This window comes from Nannospalax galili, unplaced genomic scaffold, assembly GCF_000622305.1.
Source record: "Nannospalax galili isolate Female #2095 unplaced genomic scaffold, S.galili_v1.0 scaffold383, whole genome shotgun sequence".
NCBI lineage: Eukaryota > Metazoa > Chordata > Mammalia > Rodentia > Spalacidae > Nannospalax > Nannospalax galili.
Window position 1 is genome coordinate 2,731,853 of NW_008351346.1, and position 5,515 is coordinate 2,737,367.

The window sequence follows — 5,515 nt, forward strand, 5'->3', positions numbered from 1 at the left end:
AGGGCCAGTTGGAGGGCAGTTACATGCTGAGCAATCACAACCAGGTGCACTCACCTGCGTCTGACCCTGCAACACCCAGGCTTGAATAAAGCCTGGACTGTCATGGACACAATACATGGCAAACTGCCAACAGATGTTCTGCCTATATGGAGAGTCCCCATCAATAGCCCTGAGCCCTGGCAGTGGTAGCTGGCCCATCAGGCCCACCTTTCTCATGCTCGTACTCCCCAGCATCAGAATGGAGGGGGGAAAATCTGCTGAAACTACTCCCAGCCCCTTTGCTCTCTTTTCTTCATTTCTGAGCTGTCCAGGGCTAGCCAAGTCTAAGTCTGGTGTCCAGGGAGGGCAGGAGCCCATGTTGCCATGTGTGGCCATCTGTGGAGGGTTTGTCCCATCAAACTGAGGATTAGACAGGCTGATGCAGGAAAGGTAGAGAGGGTCACAAGGAGAGTTTCAGGGCACGGGATGTGGACTTGAGTGAGGGTGTCGGTGGCACTGTGGATCCAGTATTGCTTTTGTCATTTCATTTCCAGCTTTAAGACGCCAGGCATTTTCTTTAAGAAGAAAAAATAATAAAACTTTAAAGTTTTTAAAAGACACTCAACAAAAGCAGATGTCTGGCTTGGCTGACAACATCGTAGAGGGAAGGCGGCAGTCCTAGCTCTGCTGAGGCTGCCAAGACAGTCCCTGGGTCCCGAGAACCCAGAGCCCAGGAAGGCTGCTCAGAGGACCTAAGGGGCAGGTAGATGGCACGTCACCTGAGGCCTTGGAGAAAGCCACCCCGCACCAGGCACACAGCACTGACTCAAGTCCTGCCTGAGCCACTGTCTTCACATTGAGGTCAAATGAAGGGCAAAGTGCAAACACAGCAGTCACGGCTGGGGCCAGGGTACAACAGAGGCCTTACTAGTCCTGGTTGTTCCAGCCCTCATTGGACGGCAGCTGTGGATGGCACTGCCTTCTTGGTGGCCTTGGCCTTGCCCTTCCTGCCCCCTCCAAGCTCTCCCAGCCGTTGCTGTTGCTGTTCTTATTGGATGCAGAACCTGAGCCCCACACATCCCAGCTGTCCAAGCTCCTCCTCCCTGTTAAGGCATCTGCACAGGTCCAGCAGTCACTGCTTGGGGACTTGGCCTTGGGGGGCTCAGCACTCCCAAAGATTTCCCAAAAGCTCTTGCCTATGGTGCCATGTTGGAAGTTGTCCCCACTGCTGTTTTGGTAGCTGTGACCCTCTAGGGGTCTATCTGAAGAATCCTTGGCTATTCCAGAAAAGAAGGTGGTGACATCATGCCATCCTTGCTGCCAACTCCCTGGACCTTGGATGCCAACTGAGAGACCCCACTGGAAACATCAAAAATCCTTCCCTCTTTCACCTTCTGTGCAGGCTTGAGGACATTCTCATTCAGGCTCTGGCCCAACTTCAAGGCCTTTTGGCTTTCTTGGGATCCAAATTTTGTAGTACCCTCCTTAGCTGCAGAGGCAAACTTGCTTGCCCCAGTGGTGAAACTGCTCCAGCCCAAGTACAGGGATGACAATGGCATTGTTGAGGAAGTCATCTTCTCTTTTGAAGTAGTACTATGTTCCCAAACCCCACATAGCAATTCTCTTGCATCCCCTGATGGGAGCTCAGGTCATCAATCAGTCTTTGAAAGCCTTGTCCCCAGACACAGTCACATTCTATGGCTGGCCAGAAGGTCAGTGGGCAGTGGATTGCAGCATCTTGGGCTGAGGTGGGGTCCACTTCTAAGCAGGTGATGACTCCAGAGAGCATTTTCTACCTTCTGCCATCAAAGTGGCAATTTTATCCGTAAAGAGTGTCACACTGTGCTGCTGTACTTGGGCTCTAAGGACCTGCTGGGCTGGTAGTCCTCCTGGGCTTCCAGGAACTCTGAGAACTTCACATTTCAAGCAGCCTTCATCTTCTCCAGTTCGACGTCCTTCCGTTTGTCCATTGTAACAGAGAGCACAAAGCTGAGGTGCACTCCAAGCCCACGGTGTCTCCCAAAGCATTCCAGGCAGATCCAGATGTCACTGGTCATACTGTCCCACTGAGGATTGAACGCACCACACTCAAAGCAAGCATTGTTTTCATCTTGTACCCTGATTTCTTTAAGAACTTTTTGGGTTCTAGGGTTGGCCATGGTGGTCAAAGGCCAAGGAAAGCGATCAAAGGAGCTGAGGCTGGGGAGCCTGGCTTCCCGGCACCTCTAGATAGAGTCTAGTTGCTTTTCAGTGGCAAAGAGCAACACACACACATGCACATGCAGTACATATGCACACAAATATGAATATACATACACACATATATAACATATAAGTACACGTGTACATACTATGAAATATATATTGGCTCAGAAGTTGCCTCAGATCGAGTCCAGATTATTTAAACCCATACAGCAATTCACGTCTCTGTAGTTTTGTGATGACAGCCAGAGTGCCAATATGGGCAAAACTGTGGCCAGCCTAAAGGAAATCAAAGCTAAGAGGAAAGATGGACATTCAAGTTAGCCAAGCCTTGCTAACAAAGTAGCAATAATCTTTTCAGTCACATGAGCCACTGAATTGCAGTTTCAATTATAACTTGACTCGATAGGGTCTGAGTATTTATGACCCCCAAAACTCATGTTGAAAGTGGTAGTCTTAGAAGGTGGGGTATTTTGGAAAGTGCTTGGTGGGAAGTGACTTTATAAATAGGATTGGTTCTTAGACGTCTAAAAGAGGTCTAAGAAAGACTTCTTTCCCTTCTAATGTGAGGACATAGTAAAAAGGGGTGGTCTGCAAACCACGGAACAGGCCCTCATCAGACAACAAATATCTTGCCTTTCCCAATCTCCAAAACTGGAAGAAATGAATTTCCACTGTTTATAAGCTACCATTTTGTTGGACCAACCCAAATGAACTAAAATCACTGGCTTTTTCAACTATTGCTTACAGCCCAGAGCTTTACCTGATTTTTAAAATGAATACCTAAAAGGTCAGATTTGAAGTAAGGTAGATGACTTCTTTTAATTTGAAACAGGGTCTCACTATAGCTCAGCCTTGCCTCCAACTCAACTTTGCCTCTCAAGTATTGGGATTGCAGGTACGGACTACACACCAGGTAAATGACTTTTTAAAGACCCACATACCAAAACTTACTTATTCAAATAAAGGCAGTCATTTTAGGGTGAATAAAGTTGCAAATATCAAAGGGGGAGCTCTGAAAAGAAGCCCTCAAATCATAGGACTTCTCAAGCATTAACAAGCATTTTAGTTAATGTACACATTTTGAAGTATAGTTGCTCCATTGTTTCACAGGAAGTGGTTCAAGTGATAGAAAAGTATTTGCCTCTGGAGACTGAGGAGATGGCTCCGTGGGTAAAGTGCTTGCCAAGTGTATGAAGACCTGAGTTTGAATCTTCAGAACCCACGAAAATCCAGGTGTGGTACAAGTCCATAATTCCAGCACTCCAATAGCAAGATGGGAGGCAGGGTCAGGAGAATCTTAATCTGATATATCTGTGGCAAATAACAGAAAAGACCCTGCTTTACTCAAGGTATATGGTGAGGACCAACCCAAGCTTATCCCATGACCTCCAAACACATGCTGTGGTATGCACACACTCTAACTCAAACATACACAGAGAGAGAGAGAGAGAGAGAGAGAGAGATTTGAGATTTTAAAAGAAAAAAATGTGCTTCTATTCTTACCCAAACTACAGGTTCTTGCTCTGTCCGTTAGCACAAGAGAAGTCCAGTCTAGACATCAGTATGTAAGTAATCAGCTTCCTATCCCTGAACTAACAGCCTGCTCAATTCTAGAAAATTCAGACCTAAAATCCCCAGTCAAGTCATATGGCAGGGTTTACCTTTGGCCTCAGTCTCTTATTCTCAACACGGACTCTGGGGAGTCTTGGTGGCTTCTCTCCTGGGACAAGGTCATCAGTTCAGCTAAGGGAACACATTACCATGCCCAGTTCATGACCTTTAGCTGGCTTAGTTGTCCAAACTATTACACCAGTGAAGTCAGGTCACAAGACCATGCGTACAATAAACAATATTTTTTTTAACCTCTCTTTGGAGCTGGGCCATTTCTCTTCCTGTAAGGAAAAGGATATTTCTGGTCTTTGGGCAATTATGGAAGGACCAGATGATTAGCACCAAGATGAATTTCCTAGTTTAGGACTTCCAAAGTGAGGACCCTCCAAATGGAAATCTGTGACTGGCCCAGGGACATCAGTGGCTCCACCAACAGAGCCAATGAGATGAGAGAGAAACTGTCCATTTTCCCATTCCAGAATCCTCTTTGGCACTGCTGCACTTGGACTCAAAACTCCCCGTCCTGACCTAACATCACATGAGAGAGTGAAAGCCTCAATTGAAAACTCATGGGATGAGTTCACGTAACACAGCTGGACCAACCGCAGAAAGGCACTGAATCTAAAGCGAGAGCAAGTTAGCCTTCAGTGAGATCTGAAAGCAACAGAATGCTTTGTTGTGATGTCTTTTAGAGGCACCAGGGGAACGCTCCACTGTAATAAAAATAAAACTTCTCAAGACTCTCTTCCCCATCCTCTTCTACTGTCTCAAAGCACAGGCGTGCTATCAATTTCATGCCTGACACTCTCCCAAACATCCCCCAAATTATCTCAAGTCTCAGCCTACCTTGCTGTCATCCCTTCTGGCTTCTTTTCTGAAACAATCCCCTCCCTCTGCAGCATCCAGTTCTCCCTTAAAGTTGCCACACATCCAAGAAGGCTGAAAGCTTCAGAAAGCAAGAGGTAAGAAAAGGATTTTGAATGTGCATATGTCCATTTTTTCCTTTGTTACATCTGCTCACCAAAATACAGACTTATATGTTAGAAGAGTCTGAGATCCGAAGTCAAGTGACCTGGATTGTCGTAGTCACTGTATGTGACTTTTGAAGCAATTAACCTAAATTTCCTCAGTTCCTTTACCCATAAAATACATTAACAGCAATGTCTTCTTCACAGGGGTATGGTGATGGTTAAATGGAAAAATGCTTTTTAATTTTCATTTATTTTGCATGCATGAGAGTGTTGCCCACTTGTATGGAAGTGCACCTGTGCATGCAATCCAGAAGATGGCATCTGACCCATTGGAACTGGAGTTATGGACAGTTGATAACCATTATGTGGGTGATGGGAACTAAACCCAGGCCCTCTGCAAGAGCAGCCAACCGCTTTCAACTATTGCATCATCTCTCCAGCCCCTCAAACACATTTTGTCATAAGGATTAGCAAACTATGAAGTATTCCAGAAATATGATTCTCAGTCCTGCTGACTTTAATTCTCTACATTGACTAGGATGTTACAAATATATTATCTGTGGAGAAGGGTATTATTAAGGGAGAAAGGGGGGAAACGGAGGCACCTTAATTGGGGAAACCATGAGGGGTGAGATAATGCAAGAGATAAATAATGCCTAGCTAGTTTTAAAAACCAGAGGGAACCATATTACTCCAACAACCTACTGACAAATTATACATAGCAGATCAAGAAATATATGTCTAGGTAA

The 5,515-nt window shown here is 45.7% G+C and overlaps 1 pseudogene; it reads right to left on the bottom strand.

The window, feature by feature from the left end:
* Nucleotides 1-928: 928 nt before the first annotated feature.
* On the bottom strand, nt 929-2,138 carry LOC103746137 (annotated as a pseudogene).
* Nucleotides 2,139-5,515: the final 3,377 nt, after the last annotated feature.